This window comes from Spinacia oleracea, chromosome 6 (genome assembly GCF_020520425.1).
Source record: "Spinacia oleracea cultivar Varoflay chromosome 6, BTI_SOV_V1, whole genome shotgun sequence".
Taxonomy (NCBI): domain Eukaryota; kingdom Viridiplantae; phylum Streptophyta; class Magnoliopsida; order Caryophyllales; family Amaranthaceae; genus Spinacia; species Spinacia oleracea.
Genome location: NC_079492.1, coordinates 130159385 through 130178167, shown reverse-complemented (window position 1 = coordinate 130178167; position 18783 = coordinate 130159385). Strand labels below are relative to the sequence as shown.

Here is an 18783-nt window from a genome sequence, read left to right as displayed (position 1 = left end):
CCTTCATATGCGTATTTGGCTTCTGCGTAAGTCAGCCTCTCCCTGCCGTGGTTTGTAGCCCAAACCAAACAATAGGGAGAAGATGGGTAAGGGGAGATAAGTCATGTCTCTTCCCCTGATGCCTAGTGGCATCCCTGGAAAGTATCCATAGGATAGCATCATTTTTGGTATAATATGTGATGCTCGCGGATCCAAGAATGTTGGATCGTATAATTCGACGTCTGAGACGGTCTCATCTATTTGAAAGCCGTACATGTTTTCCCGTTCGCTTGTTGTCTCGGTCATGGAACAGCTAACGTCGAGAGGCGGGGCTTGGATGGCTATAGTCACTCCGTTATGGTTCAGTTTGACCATTTGGTGTAGAGTGGAAGCTACTCCTCCCAGGTCGTGTAGCCATTGACGACCCGGGAGAAGGTTGAATGTGGGCTTGATGTCCACCACTTGGAACTCCGTAGTTCTTGCTACAGGTCCAGTTTGTATGGTGAGCTTAATCTTGCCATACACTTCTCCCTTGGAGTTATCGTAGGCTCTTATTCCTTGACTAGATGGCTGGAGATCAGTATCTTTTAGGCCCAGGAAACGAGCCGTGCGGAGCGGACAAACGTTTATAGCTGAGTCGTTGTCTACTAGTTCGAGTGGGATGTTTTTGCCTTTGCATCCAACCACTAAGTAGAGTGCTTTGTTATGCGCACTCCCTTCTTTGGGTAAGTCTTTTTCAGTGGAGACTATTTCCCGATATTCTAAGTCCCCAGTGACTTGGTTCACTAGCAAGTCCGGAGTGATATTTGTGGGGACTGAAACAAGGTTAAGGGACCTAATAACTTTGTCACGGTGCACTTTTGAGGTGCACATGAGATCCCAGATGGTGATTTTTTCTTTGTTCTTTTTTAATTGTCTCAGAAGTGATCTTCGATAACCCCGGCTATGGTGTTGGGCCGGGTTTGTTCGGTGTTTTCCCGGACCGGGATATCGCTCGAAGGTGGCGGGCTAATATCCGGTTGGTATACTCTTCCGGACCTGGTTAAGTTGTTGACCTCGGTTTCAGGAGGAGGGTAGGTGAAGGATATTGTGTGCCAGTCTTCGGTGAAGTAGTTCTGGCCCGTGGCTTCGGCTTAGAACAAGTATACATCTTCGGTATTATCGTCCCAAATGCCGCAGACGTCATTATACCCATAGTGCGCTGGTAATCGGGCCAGTGGTTCCCCTTGAGGTGTTATATAACTCGAGGGGACAATAGTTGTGCACTCTGGGTGATCGAGTGTTATGCAACACGCTCCCAAAGGGCTAGTGTTGTTGCTTGGTTTGTTCATGTTGGGCAGGGGAATGATGTTGTCTTCTATCATATCCTGTATCGTGTTCTTAAGGAACCATCAATCTTCGATATCGTGGCCTCTGACCCTGTGGTATTTGCAGTAGGCAGAGTCAACCCAGTACTTGTTTTTGACTGTAGGCTTTGATGTTGGTTATAAGGGGACCAATTTTCCTTGAGCGCGCAGTCGTTCGAATGCCGCTCCCAAAGTTGACCCTTGTGGGGCGAACTTTCGGCCCTTGAACCAGCGTTTGGTCCTTGGCGGACTGTTTTCGTCGGCGTGGACCTCTTGGGCCTAAGACTGCTTGCCTTTCTTGTAAGTGTTATTCTGGGGCGTGTATTGCGGTTTTTTCCGCAGCATTCTGGGTGCTGTTGAAGAGGTCATCTTCAATTTTAATGCTCACGTCATAGATTCTCTTGAAGGAATCCAGACCGAGGTACCGAACATGTTGTTTGTAAGCTGGGTCCAAGTTGTCGATGAACTTTTGGAGTAGCTCTGGTTTGGGAGGCCTCTGTATTATCTGAGTGGCTTGCGCTCTTCATCGACTGAAGTAAGTCGTGAATCCTTCGTTCTTTTTCTGCGAGAGGACTTCTACCTCGCGCATGGTTACCTGGAAGGTCATGTTCGACGAGTATTGTTTGACAAAGATGTTAGGAAAGTCCTCCCAAGTGGGGAAAGTCTTAGGGTCCAGTTCATAGAACCACTGGAGTGCAGTCGATTCCAAGGACAAGGGGAAGGCCGACAGATACATGGACCTATGCACACCTTTCAGGTTCATCGCGCCCACAAAGATCAAAAGGTGATTCCTGGGATTATCTGTCACCTTGAACTTGGGCAAGTCGGATGAATTGAACTTGTCTGGTAATTTTCTAGCAAGAGTTTTAGGATCGACCGAGAAGAATTTGCTTCCCATGGTCTGTTGAAGGACCATTTTCTCGATTTTCCTAGCGTTATCCTGCTCATTTTGGGCCTGAGTAGCCGTTAGTTTTTTATTTTCCATGCGCAGTTGTTCCATAGCAGTGGTCATGAGCTGGACCTGTGCGTCCAAAGCTTCGAGCGACATGTTGCTAGTTGATGCAAAGGAGAACTGGGGTTGGAAGACTGGAGATCCTGGAAAAGGGGAGCGACGGGTGGAGACAGGAGTTACTATTTCTGCAATCGGACTGGAAGTTGGGGTGACAGACTCAAGACGTGCTAATCTCTGATCTTTAGTTCGACACCAAGTAGCGGAACCAGCCCTATGTTACAAGACAGCTATTTAGGATGACGGATTGGTTTACTATAGGATACAAACTTAATACTGACTCGGAATGGCTCAATTTCTTGGGCAAGGGTAGTTTTTTACAAGAACTTAACTTAGGTGAACGTCAGATTATTTATTTATTAGCTTGAATGGTGTTATGCCACTCACAAGTATCGTTGGTAAGCCAATGATTACTTTACGAATCTTTTTTTTAAAAGTTAGGCCAGAATACGCGAAAATTGTCAAAGATGAAACCAGCTGTGCTAGAATATTTCAGCGCTCAAATTAGCAGCGCTCAAATTTTCTAGCGCTTGCCTGTGGAGCGCTGGAAAATTCCAGCGCTTGCAGGCATTGGTACAGATTTTTCCTTTCAGTCAGTTTTACTCCGTAGCTTGAATTTTACCAAACTGGACCCTTCGTTAGAGCGTTAGTGCGCTCAAACGTTCAACATTTCGACGCAAGTGGTAAGTAATTTGCGCGTACTGGCTTTAGGTTAGATTGGTAAAAGCTAATGCGGATTTTCCATTTAATTTTGACTTAAGGATACCTTAATTCCGTGGAAATACCTTTGGCGCAGTTTTGAATATGCATTCTGGAATGGGTATTTTCAGACAGACCTACGAAGTGCTTTAAGCCAAATGCGTATTTTGATCTTTAGAATTGGTGGCACGATGTACTGGGTTATAACAGTAACCAGATCTTAATGCATGTGATGCTTGTTTCATTTAAATAAAATAAAAAGTAAACTATACTAAAAGGATACATAATAAATAAAGAGTTTTAATTTTCATTGTAGATGCACATCAAACTCATCAAAGTTTCAGTTATATGAAAAAGATTTAACAACAATTTGAACTTTTTGCGTGGATGGCCTCTTATAGTACGGAATATATATAAACGAATACAAATACAACCACAACCAAGCCCGTAACTTAGTTTGACCCAATTAATAAGGTCATTCCTTATTCGTTTCAATTGTTACACAAAATGAATAAATCCAAAATTCTAAGGGTTACACAAAATGAATAAACCCAAAATTTTAAGGGTACAACAATAACTAACATCATCGAAGTTGGGATTTACACATGATAAGTCTGTGCAACATGTACTTGAATGTCCCCATCCGCATTTTTTCCCTTTCGGAATGCACCCCTCCTCACCTAATGCCAAACCTGCAAAATTACAACAATAAATTTAATCAAATTTCTATGGATAAAAATACTACTATTTGATTAGATGACGAGATTAATAAGCGGTAATTACTAGATGTCATTATCATTAGCAGTAACGCGAAGATAATTGGCTTCATATATTTCACCGATGTCGCCATTAATTATTCCAATTAATAATAAATTATGTGCTTTTTAGAGAATTTTATTTCAACACTTATATAATCAAATTAATTTATAAGAACAATAATCAGCTAAAAAAACGCATAGATGAATTCGTTATGTTTAGCAACAATGCATTAATCCAATAATGCTTAGACAATTGACTTAATTAGCTGTAACTACCAGATATAGATGCCAATAATCTATAAACGTATAAATTAGTTGTAATTACCAGATTTTATCAATTCGTTATGATTATGATTAGCAGTAATGTTAAGATAATTAGCTTCATGTATTAACAAACGTCGCCATGCAATGCTTGTTTTAATTATTTTAGCGAAAATGATAAAGATCGCAACTTGTGACCTCTAAGCCGTGTCACAATGATGATATAAAATTTTTATGTGCCAGGAACGTAATTGGAAACTAAACCATTTAACTTATATAACCTATTATACATTTTACAAAAAAAGGTAAGAAAATTTTAATATTCTAATTTATTATAAATATAATATTATAAATCTTTGTTTCCTTCTTTGTATCGTCTACGTTATTTACATATTTTCTTAGTAAAAATATTACATTGATAGTAAAAATATTGCATTGATAGTAAAAAAAATATTTTGATTACACATGACCTACGTGGCGCCTATATGTATCATTTAGAATCAGACACGTAGGATTGTGACAACTTAATATTGACGCAACTTACGACCTTTATCATCACCCTTATTTTAATTAGCAATAAAAAAAAACTAATTTAACAAGTCTAATATAATATTATATTTAATTAAATCGCGCATATTTGCCCAGTTATTAAAAACGCCATGTGGAAAACTATTATATTCCGACCAATGAGAAATAACATTTCTAATTTATTTTAGAATTAAAAATTGTGCGTACCACATAAGTAAAACCAACGAATAACATCAAAGATTATTATAAAATTATTAGATGAAGACTCCAATAACATTGAAATCTCATGTGACAAGAAAAGATAACTATTGATAACAATAAAATAGAATTAATTTTAACTGAAAATTATAGTTTAACATAAGTTAAACCTTCAATTATAAAATATTATAAACAGACCTGAATTTCTTAGGTTTAATTATATGACCCGTGAAGATAAAATCAGATTCTCACCCAAAAAAGAAGATACATAACGCTCTTGAGTAAGAAAATCAGAAATTGTTTTACAACTCACACTACTCATGTTCAGACCAAGGTAGAAAAATTCATTTATGAATTATGATGTACGTGTTATAGGTTAATTGACCAATAAGATAATTCTACTTGCTTGCATGTGGTTGTGGATTTGTAACTTTTATTTGAATTGCATTGCTTATTTTTAAAATTTAACTTTTAGTTTGTCCGACGCAAATCAAGAATATATTTTTTTTTGTTTATTCTTATAATTATTACTTCCAAGTTCCAAGATAAGAAAATAGTAATGCACGGAAGCTAAACAAACTTCGATATGTTCTTCCATACGAGCTATCATCAACAATTCTAGGTGTATTATGATTTAGGGATAATTGTAATTCGTAGTAACCCGACCACTAGCCTTATATCATCTTTGTTAAGTTAAATAAGCGGGTTATGATCAGGACTCTTGATCCTAATGTTATTGTTGGTGAGGTAGTGATTTTTTAATTCATTACGATATTAATTACTTTGCTAATAATATTTTTTAGTGCTTACTTAAATAATCAAATTTGGCTTCTCAAAAATACTAACTAATGCGTATTAGTTATCTACCTAAACTATGTACATAAAAAATTAAAATGGTAATTCTTAATTTTACCTTATTAAAGTCATTGAAGAAGTATGAAGCTAGATGAATTAATACAAACTTTTGTATAAGGCGGTCTTTCCTGTAAGACCACCTTATATTGGGTTATGTCCGCGGGTCTATAACCATGGATATGGGTCACGAATTTTTATTCTCGGATCATATAAAAACTTTACTCCACCCCAAAACCTAATTCATTTCTCTCTCCTCAAAACCAGTCCACAATTCTCTCTCCTAAAAACTCCTCGTCCATTCTCTTTCCTAGTCTGTGGCTCGCTCCATGAGTACTCAATATGGGCGCGCGACATATATACCAGCGACCGAAACCTTGCTGTGGTGGCGAGATTGTGGTGGCATTGCGCGGGTTGAGGCAGAGGAAAGAGAGTCAGAGATCAACGTTTTTTGCCGGCGCCTGCTAGGATTGGTCTTCCTTGATCTCATACTCCATGGAGGCGTACTCGAACCATTTTTGTCGTTCTCCTCGATCCGTTATCGCTTCTCATGTATGGTTTTGGCATCACTCACTCCTATTCCTTCTACTTTAGGTTTTTATTACTTTTAGGTTTTTATTATTGAGTTTTTTTATTAATTTTGATTGATTTTGCTTATTTCTATGTGAATTTGTTGTTGAGTAGCGGCAATTTTTATGCAATTATAATGTTGTAGTTTTTTCTTTTGATTAAATGTTTATTGATTTGGAAGAAATTCATTTAGTTTTTATTTATTTATTTTGTTAATTTTCCGGTGAGGTCGTGGAAGGGACGTGAATGAATAGAGGCGATGAGGAGAAGATCGGCGATTCTCTATTGTTGTTTCTATAGATAGAAGAGATGGCCAACGATGCGTCACAATCAGTTGATGGCTTTGCTGGTGGCTATGCGATTCGGGTGTTCGTGGTTGTCGTTGTCATATGTTTGCACAAGAAGAGATGTAGATCATGCTCCACTAAGGAACAAAGGCAACAAATTCGCCATCGGTTATTGCACAAGAAGGAATTGTGGTGGCCTATGGTTGCGCTGGTGGCGGTGGCTGCAATCGAAGGGAGAACAGTTGCGGCCGGCAGTCGATGATGGCAACTCCAATTCATTTTTTACTCGCTTCTAATATGATTTTCGATATGTATAGTAAATATTATTCAATTTTGTTTTAATTATTTTAGTAATGAATAAATTGGTTAGTAAATAATTATACCATTTTAGTTATACTTTTGGCATATTTAGTTATGAAATAAAGTGATTTAGTTACATTTTTTTGCATTAAAGTCCCTTCTTGTTTTAGTTAATATTACATTTGTTTTTTTTAAGAATAGTTTTGTTTTAGTTAAGAATATATTTTTGAGGTTTAATTATGATTTTTTGAGTTTTAATTATAATTTTAGAAGTTTTAGTTACGATTAAATTTATTTTAGTTAAGATTAAAATTCTAAGGTGTAGTAATGATTTTTTTAAGTTTTAGTTAAGGTTTAGTTTTTAGTTAAGAACTTCCTACTTTTAGTTACGTGTTTACAAGTTTCAGTATATTTTGTTTTAGTTAAGATTTTAGAAGTTTTTGTTGTGATTCTAGAAGTTTTAGTTATGATTTTCAGAAGTTTTTGTTATGAATTGGGAAACTTTAGATATATGTTTTGAGATATAGTTAAGGTTTCATAAACTTTGATTAAGTGTTTCCATGTTTTAGTTAAGATTTTATTATGTTTTAGTTAAGATTTTATAATTTTTAGTTATGATTTCAGAAGTTTTATTTAAGGTTTTTCGAGGTTTAGTTATGATTTCGAAAGTTTTAGTTAAGATTTTCTGGGTTTCAGTTATGATTTTAGAAGTTTTAGTTATGATTTTCCGAGCTTTAGTTATTATTTTAGAAATTTAGTTACATGTTTTTTAGTTTTAGATAAAAAAATTTGGGTTGCAAGTTAATATTTTGTGAGTTTAGTAATGATTTGGGAAATTTAAGGGTTTTTGAGCTTTAGTTAAAAAAATAATCAGTTTTAGTTAAGATTTTAGAAGTTTTAGTTTCATATTTTGAGTTTTAGTTAAGATTTCAAAAGCAACTGAACGAAAAGTTAAGGCAATGGAACCTTAGTTAAGTCTGACATTCAATTAGTTAAGTATGAATTTCAATTAGTTAAGCAATATAACCAAAATTTTAATAGACTTGTGCTTGAGCAAGTCCCCAACTTTGCTATGTCTGTAATTATGGAGGACAAACCTCCCTGACTTCTTTTTGTGTCAATCTAATCGCTCAGCTTGCAAACAAAAAAGCAATATAAACCAATTAGCTAGGCTATGAAACCAATTAGTTAAGGAAATGAAACCAATTAGTTACGCTTGAAATTCAATTAGTTTAGCATTATAACTAATTAGTTAAGCAATGGTCCTAGAGATTTTTCACACATGTTGGAATACGAGGATGAAATTGTCGAGGAATTCGAGTTCCAATGTGAAAATATTAGGCCTTACACCCGAAAATGGGAGACTAGTGTAATGAGCACGATTGATGGACTTTCCCTATTTCATTGTTAAGTCCGAAATTCAATTAGTTAAGCAATGTAACCAATTAGTTAAACATTGAAACTAATTAGTTAAGCAATGGAATCAATTAGTTGAACAATGGAACCAATTAGTTAAGCACGTACTAGAACCAATTAGTTAAACACTATAACTAATTAGTTAAGTCTGAAATTCAATTAGTTAATCCTAAAATTCTATTACTTGAGCAATGGAACCAATTAGCTAAGAACTGAAACCAACCATTTAAGCAATCGAACCAATTAGTTAAGCACTATAATCAATTAGTTAAGAACTTATGAGTTTTGTTATGATTTCAGAAGTTTTAGTTAAGATTTTCTTAGTTTTAGTTATGATTACAGAAGTTCTAGTTATGATTTCAGAAGTCTTAGATACGAGTTTTTAAGTTTAGTTAAATTTTGTAAGTTTTAGTTATGATTTTCTTAGGTTTAGTTAAGAATTAGTAAGCCAAAAGAAATTGATTTTCTTTTAGGCATCAACTTTGTTCAATATTTTGTAAGCTTTGACCCATCTTTTACTTGGAAAAGGGTTTTGACTCATGTTGTTCCTATTTTGTTAAAGTGAATTTTTTTTCTTTCCATCATAATTTATTGAATTTAGTGAAGATTTTTTGAGTTTTAGTTAATTTTTTTGATTATTGGATTTTTTTTATTTTAAGTTAAGATTTTTCGAGTTTTAGTTATGGTTTTGGAAGTTTTAGTTAGGATTTCAGAAAAAATTGAGTTCTAGTTACATATTTTTAGTTAATTTTTTTTTAGTATTAGTTAATTTTTTTGAGCTTAAGTTAAAATCTAAGCGGTTTTACTTTCGTTATTTTGCGTTTTAGTTTTTTTTTTTTTTTTTTGAGTTTTAGTTAAGATTTTTGAAGTTTTAGTTAAGATTTTTGAAGTCTTAGTTACATAGGATTTTTTGAGTATTATTAAAATTACTCTAATATGTGAATGACAAGTGTGCGATCTTTACATCAATTGTTTAATTAATTGAGAGGCGAGCACCTCCTCGCCTCTTCAAGGGTACGTATAAGTGTATAACTTCATCTATTAAACCAAATATCACATATTCAGAAAACTGACATCAAAATACACTAATACTTTGTTTCTTATAACCAAAAGTAAAATGCGAAAAGGTAACTAAAGCACTCTATTTCAAAACTAAAAATAAAATTATTATAACTAAAACAAAAATCTATACAAAAAACTACAGGAGTACTTCATATTACATGCAATCCATTGAAATACATCTACATCGAGGCTTGTAACTCCATTCCTCACTCCGACTTCCACGCCGCCACCACCAAATTCTCCACCATATGCTCGCTGGTGGCAGCATCACAGTCTATTTGACAGCACGGTGGAAGCGAATCCACGGGTGATGGGTGGCGAGACTGAAGAAACAATGGCAACATCAAATTCAACTCGTCAATAAATTAAAATTAAAAACCACAACCACCGCAACGAATCAGAGGCAAATAAAAAATCTAAAATAAAAAAACCTAAATTCAGTACAATTGATTAGTTCCAAGAACACGATCTATCCAAAATGCAAATTATTAATTCAGCACAATTGTAAAACATTCAATCAAAATTAAAATAACCTAAATCGAAAACCTAAAATCAAAAATCATAATCCAAATTAAAAACTCTAGCATAGTTATTCAGACACTTGGACGATGGAGATCGTCGGTGAGTTCGACCGTTCGAAGAGGGAGAAAGGTCGGTGGTGGCGACAAGTATGATGGTTGTCCTCTCCGGCGAGGAAGGAAGATTTGCACGCTGAGAGGAGAGGAGAGAGATCGACGGGCGTTTCGGCTGTGTCAGGTGACGGTCATGGTGTTAGATGGTTTGGCGATTCGATCTTCATGGTGAAGGATATTTTGAGGAAAAGGAGAGGTTCGGGTTGCAAAGAGAAGGATGACATGAGAGAAGGATGAGGTACCGCGTTTGCAGAAAATGGGAGGAGAGAGAAACTTTTTGTATACTGCGTGTGAGGCGGTGCAGTGGAAGAGTAGAAGCGCTGGTTTGATTTGACTTTGAGTATCCGCTTAAGTGAGAAAAGGAACTTGATTTAGCTTGAACTTGTGTGGTTGTCTAACTCGTTCTTTCTTACATGCACCGTAAGGAGGTCCTACAGAAAAGTTTCTCATGAATTAGTCGTGCTAAAATTTTACGAACAACTCATAATCGCGCTAAAATTTTACGAACAATAAGAGTTTTGTTGGTGGAAAATTAGTACGGGGCATAAAAATAATCAGATTTTAGTATATTACAATACAAAACTTGGTATTAACATAAATTCAGTGCATATTTAATATTGATATATACAATTAAATTTCAACACTAAATAGCACGAAACTCTAAGCATAGATATTCTTTCAATTTTGAAAGAAAATTATAGAAAATTATTTACTTGCTTTAACAAGTAATTTGAAATGGAAATTTATAATGTTATTAGGAAAAAGTTAAATGATCATAATATTAAAATAATTAAAAAACCGCGAATTAGGTCACAAGAATAAATTACTCAGTGGGATAGATATAACAAAAGAGAATTTTAAATGCCAAGAAGTTATCACCTTTGATTTTTGTAAATCCGTACTTCTATAATTTCAAGTCTCCGACTATAATAAAAACAAATTATACAGAGTAGTAGTATATAAGTAGATTTAGGATTACGGGAAAAAAAGTTATGTATTTTCATTTTTTCAAAATTAAAAGAGATTGTATCTTAATACGGCTCATTTGGTATGAGAAGGGGATATGGATAAGGATATAAATTGGGACGGGAATAGGGAATTTATCATAGGGAATTCCTTAATTTTATCCCTATCCTTAATTTGTTTGGCAAGGTGGTGGATATATATTAGGGATAAAACAAAAATTTACTATATTGCCCTTTTAATATTTATTATAAAAAAAATCAGCTTTTCCTTTTCAATTCCCCATTTTTGGGATTACAATACCCTTCTTTTTCTTCTTCAAATTTCCTCTATCTTCAACTATCTATTTTTAGATCTTTATTTCTCCCTACATTTTCTGCAAAATCTCACTGTTCAGCTTTTATGTCCATGTAATTTCTTTTGTCCTATAACATTCTCCATCCCTCATACCCCCTCCATATTTTATTAAAAGATACATTTTAACCAACACGTAGTTTTAGGAGAGTGGGTTGAATTTATTAAAATAAGATGAAAGTGGGGTAGTGGGTGAATTATTTAATTTATTGTAGTAAAAAAAGATGATGTGAATAAGTGTGAGGATCACAAGAAGGAGAGAAATATTAATATAACTAGTATTGACCCCGTGCCATGCACGACTTTTATTATGTTTTAAAGGTGAGTTTAAGTTTTCAAATCATCAAAAAAGAGTAAATGTATTCAATTTGTGTTTCACTAAGAAAATAATGAAGATAGAAATATAAACTACAACGTTACTTGAAATTAATAGAAAAATTAAAGAGAAAGGGACATGAATTTAGTGGAGGTGAAAGAGCATGAATTATTTTTGGTGATGAAGAGACATGAAATTGGAGAAGGAAGGGACGTGAAATTTAAATAAAATAAAGTAGATGCTTTCAAGAATGGACATGTGGCACTCTATATTTGTTGCAAACTTGCCTGCTATTGAATAGTAGTATAGATTGGAAGTGGGAACCATGACATGCCAAGAAGAGGAAAGTGTATCTTTTTATAAAATATGGTCGTTTATGGAAAGTATATCTTTCAATAAAATATGGAGTGACTATTTAATTATATTTAAAAAAAAAATTACATGAACTTACAAGTTCTAGATTTTCCAAATTTCACACAGTTTGATTATTGGAAATTGGAAGAAATATGATAGGGATGATGGTGTTGTATAAAGCAAAGAGGAAATGGAAAAATCTGGTACAAGTAGCCATGTGAAAAAAGGGGCGTGGTTTTAGTTTTCTTAATCGGTATAAATGAAATTTGGAATGAGGATGCCATTTTCTAAGGGTGGAGCTGTTAATTTACATTTTAATGAGAAATCCCCAACTTTGTACCTTCCCCCATCAGGTACAAGATTGGAGGGATAAGGGTAGGGATGAGAAAAACTATTTGAAAATCCAAAAATCAGATCCGTATCCGATCTGAAAATAATTTCAGATCAGATTTCGATCCAAAAAATCGGATATAGGATACCATTTCGGATATTAAATTTATCATTTTCGGGTATCTGATATCCGAAATATTATCCGAATTTTTGAGAAAATATCAAAATATCATCATAGCCCACAATGTACATGTAACACCCCCGATATACTGACTATAAATAAATAAGAATATTATATACTTTATAAAAATATTGCGGAAGCTTACACCTAAATCGGAGGTATCACCGCCACACTTGACCACATTGTCAAGTGCTAAGGCTTACAAAACTCAAAACATTACAACTCAATTACTAGGTGATCTATTTACAACTATACAACTGTTATAAAAGACTAGACGGTAACACTTGAGCTCCTTTAACTTCTAACTGCAATCCTTCACGATCAATCTGTTCCAGTCATCTTGACTGCTCACCATAGAGGACAAATTCCAAAAGGATCGTCGCAGGGCCACCATAAGAAAAAGACATGGCCGCAAACACACATAGCAAATAAACACACACGTCAGCAAAAAGCTGAGTAATCACCTGTGACAAACAGAAACATAAAATATAGAATAATAAATGCTCATGTAAACAATGTAGTATGAAACTACATTTCAAGTATGATCCCAACGATAAAACTAACTACATACTCTATGGAAACTATAAATCTTCTCTTCATATGAACCTCAAATATATTGATAAGATCCTTTCCTTTACTAAACGTACTCAAACCAACAGGTGCCATGTTTGCTCTTTGTTTTACACCTAGCCTTGGACATGGGTAATTTGAATAAATAAACCAACAAGTATAAAAACTTGAAACTCTCAAAAGCTACTAGAAAGACTCTCTGAGTTAAGGCCACTTTTGGACCAAATCCCACTTTTGGGGACATTAAGAAAAATCAAGATTGTATCTTGCTCCTCTACTAATGGTTATCATCTCCTTACCAACATGCCAAGGACTAAGGTTTATAACGCTGAGCCTTAAACCAATAATATAATAATCATTCTCAAACCTTGATCTCGTGATCTCATACTATGATCAAACCTCATGATATACTTCTCAATAATTGTAACACCCTAATAATTCATCGCTTTTATAAAACCATTTTCCAACTTAAAATAAAGGAATTACTAAAGTATTACCGCCACCGTGATAACGGTTAAGGCTATTACCAGAATTACGCAGCGGAATTAAATGCCAACTAACTTTTAAAAACCATAATTAATAAAATATCGAGGCCTCCTACAATTTGGAACCATAATGGCCCAAAACCCAAAGTATAAGTAATCCAAACATTTCAAACATAATTAAAATAAAGTTAAATAAAGTATTTTCAAAAGACGGAAACATGCAACTCTCTCAATCATCCCAAGCCACATGATTTCGATCGTACTTGATCTACCAACCTGCTATATTATTCTACTCCCCAACAATGCAAGTGCAAATGATGGATCATCATAGGGTCATTAAGGCAAAGGCCATGACCGGAAACACACAAAGCACGTAGTCAGCAAAAGCTGAGTACTTACAAGCATAGAGTAATGAAACTAAGCATGCATCACTCACTAAATACTAATCATCATGCAAAAGCCTTATAATAACAAATCAAACAATCATGAGATACAAGACTCGACTCTTGACTCACAATTTAATTAGAATAAGCTTCGAACGGGCCAAAAGAATAATCCACAAAGGGAAAAAGGTGATGGGAGCCAACCAAACACCAAATATAATAATAATAAAATCGGGCCATACCGAGTGTCGGGCCATACCGACGGAATTCCTGCGCATAATATAAATGAAACAACGTCTTGTATCATTAGTAGGAGTACGAGCTTTCCAGCAAGACTCCCCCCATTGTTCATACTCAAGGTATATACGTTCCAAGAGTTTTGAAGCTTGTTCCGGTTGCACTTTACGTTTATTAATATTTTAATAAAGGCGAACTCAAGACTCGACAACACGTACACATACAATTAATAAACGACAACCAAAACAATCTTATTTTAATGCTTTAAGACTTGTGATCAACCAAGCAAGACACTTGTGATATTACTACCATATTCCTCCTCACCAAAGTGAGTCTCCACATCATGCATATTAACATGAGGGTTGTGCCCTTGCACGACAAATCCTAATTCATTTCATACATAATATTCCCAACTGAACCCTACATGTGCGGTGGCTTACATGAACTAACCCTTCACATGTGGTAAAATAAATAGTACAACGAGGTACGAATAAATGGCTCAAAGTATGCTAGACATCCCGTACAATAGCATACAAATAATTAATCCATCCCTTGCATGTGAATTGAACCATACATGCATAAATATTGAACAACATGATTGACAATGAAATCCATACTCATAATAATTTCAACATGCTTGTTCAACAATTAATTCAATAAATCCAACATCACAAAACACATGCTCGTTCACCAAAATAAATATGATTTCACATAATGTAATTCACATCATCAACAATCATGTAATGTCACTGACAAAAAGGTGTGGTCGCCCTAGACTTGTACGTACCTTGAATACCTAAGCGTAGGGGCCACTTTGCAATAACGAGCACTCAACTAGAAATCACCTCCTATCATCAAAATAATAAAACTTAAATTATTTCCATGTTCATTAAATTTCCAGCAACTTTATAAAAATTAAAACTTCCTTTAGACTTTAGAATTCAATCGTTTTTCATTAATAAAGTCGTCTCAATTTTGCGAAATCAATCCCTAGTACAAAAACATACTTTTTCCGCCTTTAAAATCAATAAAAATCGACACTTTAAACCTTTATTCAAATCTGAAAATATAATTGATTATCATAATTAAAATCATCACCTAATTATGCTAATCAATTGACACATTAGGTCTAGGTTAAAACCCTAACTTGAAAATCCCAATAACACTAGTTTAATATCATAAAAATCCATGCTTTATTAAATAAACAAATCTGAAAATTCATTCTTTAATACTTAAAACAAATCTAATGAATCACAACACACAAATCCTCAAACAACGGTATTCATAACCGGTTCCCAGCATTTTAATTACTCAAAACAATATTAATATAATACTTTAAAATACGGAATTTAAATAGAATAGGTAAGGAAGAAGAGAATTATACCAATCCGGCCTATAGCACGGAACAACCACGAAATAATGTGATTGGGCGAAAAAGAAATCGAATACGAACACACACAACAACACACACACACACACGCAATCGTGTGTGTGCGCGCAGCAGCGAAGGGACGAGGCACGGGGCGCGCTGTGCGCGAGGATGAGGGCAGCAGGGGCGCGCGATGTGCGCAAGGACGAGGGCAGCAGGGGCGCGCTGTGCGCGAGGAGAGAGCGAGAGAAGGTGGGCGTGTGGTTGGGCGCTGTGCGCGCGGGCACGAGCGGGAGAGCGAGGGAGTGAGAGCGCTGTGCGCGAGGGCACGAGCGAGAGAGTGAGGGAGTGCGAACGCTGTGCGCGAGGGCACGAGCGAGAGAGTGAGGGAGTGCGAGCGCTGTGCGCGAGGGCACGAGCGAGAGAGTGAGGGAGTGCGAGCTGGGCGTGAGGCCGAGCAGCACGAGAGCACAGCAGCACGAGCACAGGGCTGTGTGCGTGCGTGTGGTGTGCCGAGCAAAGAGAGGAGAGGAGTGTTGGGCAAGAAATCAAAAAGGGGCTTTATGAAATTTTAGGGGTTTATTTAATGATGGGGAGTCCTATTTATAGGCTCCCTAATCCCTTGATGGGCTAGGCTTAGGATATTTAGGTTGGGCTAAGGAATTAAATGAATTGGGCTAGCTTAGGACTTGAATTAAATACTTTTGATTGGGCTCGTTTAATAAAACGAATTGGACTTTTTATTTAAAACCCGAAGCTTTAAAAATCATTTGCAACTCATTTAATTTCCCGACTCAAGAATTAAATTCGTTTCGGAATTAATTAAAATAATAAATATTCTAATTAATTAAATACATTTAATACATTTAAATATCATTTAAATGCTAATAAGTCGTAAAATGCTTTATAAATATAATAAAATATATTTATAAATTTTATAAAAATACGAGGTATTATAGGCTACCCTCCTTAAAAGGAGTTTCGTCCCGAAACTTGGGTTCGAAAATACAAAATTTAACTCAACTTGTGACTTTCTGAGACTTTTTAATACGTTCCTTTACAAAAGTTTTAAGTTGCTGTACTCTTTACATGATTAAACAGGACAATAATAAGTGAAAATTCAATAGAAAGCACTAAATTAAGTATAAAATAGGGGAAAACAAGGTAAAAAGCGCGAAATTCTACCGCACTCTACCCCCCTTAAAAGACACAAGTTACGACCCCGTAACTCAACTAACCTCGGGAAAAAAAAGCTCGGGATATTTCTTTCTCATTTCGTCCTCTGCTTCCCAAGTGGCTTCCTCAGATTCTTGATTAGACCATAACACTTTGACAATTTTCACATCTTTAGTACGCGTACTACGCACTTTGCTATCAAGGATTTTAACAGGTCTTTCCTCAAAGGTTAGACTTTGGTCTAATTCTATGGTCTCCGATTGCAACACATGCGATTTATCCGGGATATATTTCCTTAATTGAGATATGTGGAACACATTATGCACTCTATGCAAGTCCATAGGCAAGGCTAGTCTATAAGCTACCTTTCCGATTCTTTCTAAGATCTCATATGGGCCTATGTACTTAGGGCTTAACTTCCCTTTCTTCCCAAATCTCATGACACCTTTCATTGGTGACACTTTGAGCAACACTTTATCACCTATGTTGAACTCTTCATCCCTACGTTTCAAGTCTGCATAACTCTTTTGGCGATCCTGCGCCGCTTGAATCTTTGATTGGATGGTTCTGATTTGGTTCATGGTGTCCTCTATCATTTGAGGTCCCAATACTACGGTTTCACTAATATCGTTCCAACAAAGTGGACTTTTACACTTTCGTCCATACAAAGCCTCAAATGGTGCCATTCCAATGCTAGCATGATAGCTATTGTTATAGGAAAACTCAATCAGATCTAGGCTATCTTCCCAACTTCCTTGGAAATCAATAACGCATGCCCGAAGCATGTCCTCCAGGGTTTGGATAGTCCTTTCAGTTTTGCCATCCGTGGCTGGGTGGAAGGCTGTACTCATTTTCAATGTCGTACCAAAGCTCTTCTGCACACTTTTCCAGAAATTCGAAAGAAACCTTGAATCTCTATCTGATACGATATCCTTAGGAACTCCATGTAACCTCACAACATTCTTAATGTAGGCTTTAGCAAGTTGTTCCATTTTCCAGGTTTCCTTCATTGGTATAAACACTGCTGACTTGGTCAACCTATCTACCACAACCCAAATTGTATCATTCCTAGTCTTTGACTTAGGTAAACAAGTGACAAAGTCCATAAAAATACAGTCCCATTTCCAGCTTGGAATCTCTAAAGGTTGGACCTTCCCTTGAGGTCTCCTATGCTCAATTTTAACCTTCTGACAAGTCAAACATCTAGCCACAAATTCAGCCACTTCGTTCTTCATCCTTGGCCACCAATAGACCTTTTTCAAGTCCTTATACAACTTGTCACCCCCTGGGTGCACAGAATATGGCGTATTATGCCCTTCTTTCATCAATCTCTTTTTCAGTTCTCCACACTTTTGAGGCACGCACCACCTGCCTTTGTACCTCAAACTTCCATCATCATGGATTCGGAATTCTAACTCCTTACCTTGCGAAATCTTTTCCTTGATTCGCTCCAACTTTACATCACCAGCTTGGTTCTCTCTAATCTCATCAAATATTGACGGTTGGATGGTTAAGACATTCATTATTCCCACAAGGCTTTCACCACTTACTATTTCGAGGTTCAAACGTTGCATGTCCTTACACAGCTCGTTAGCAACTACTAACGCATTGACACTATGACTTTATTTCCTACTCAAGGCATCCGCAACTACATTGGCTTTTCCCTCATGGTACTGGATATCCAAATCATAGTCCTTAATTAACTCCAACCACCTTCGTTGGCGCATATTCAAATCCTTCTGTGTGAAGATGTACTTCAAACTCTTGTGGTCCTTAAATATCCTACACTTTACACCATACAGATAGTGTCTCCATATCTTCAATGCAAACACTATAGCCGCTAGCTCTAAATCATGGGTAGGGTAATTGGATTCATATGGCTTCAATTGCCTTGACGCATACGCAATAACTTTCCCGTTTTGCATCAATACACACCCCAAACCATTCTTAGAGGCATCACTATACACATCGTATGCACTACTCTCATCTGGTAAGGTTAACACTGGCGCGGTTGTCAATCGCGTCTTTAAGGCTTGGAATGCTTCCTCACACTGGTCACTCCATTCAAACTTGGTTTCCTTCTTCATCAAGGTAGTCATGGGCTTGGCTATCCTAGAGAAGTCTTGAACAAATCGTCTATAATAGCCAGCTAATCCCAGAAAACTACG

General features: G+C 35.9%; 1 long non-coding RNA gene across 1 annotated transcript; it reads right to left on the bottom strand.

Moving 5' to 3' along the window:
• Positions 1-3362: 3362 nt before the first annotated feature.
• On the bottom strand, positions 3363-3950 carry LOC130464402 (uncharacterized). The gene is made up of 2 exons (XR_008924802.1): positions 3817-3950; positions 3363-3725 (listed from the first exon to the last, which is right to left on the bottom strand). It is a non-coding gene; the product is annotated as an uncharacterized lncRNA (long non-coding RNA).
• Positions 3951-18783: the final 14833 nt, after the last annotated feature.